Source organism: Sinocyclocheilus anshuiensis, unplaced genomic scaffold (genome assembly GCF_001515605.1).
Source record: "Sinocyclocheilus anshuiensis isolate Anshui unplaced genomic scaffold, SAMN03320099.WGS_v1.1 scaffold356, whole genome shotgun sequence".
Lineage (NCBI taxonomy): Eukaryota > Metazoa > Chordata > Actinopteri > Cypriniformes > Cyprinidae > Sinocyclocheilus > Sinocyclocheilus anshuiensis.
Genome location: NW_015554097.1, coordinates 1 through 224, shown reverse-complemented (window position 1 = coordinate 224; position 224 = coordinate 1).

Sequence of the window (224 nt, the reverse complement as noted above, 5' to 3'; positions counted from 1 at the left end):
CTTGTTGCAATAATATTAAGTAAAGTCGCTAAAGGTAGGTCGTTTGTTGTTAAACGATGTGATGACATTATGGATGTTAATGTCATTTTTTTCATAACCAAGACGCAAAACTGCGTAGAACACACAATGAAATTACTCAAATTTAATGTATTAATTTTCACTAGCTTTTTACCTGTATCTTAAATTACACATTTTACTCGGATAGACAGATAAGATGAAAAAGA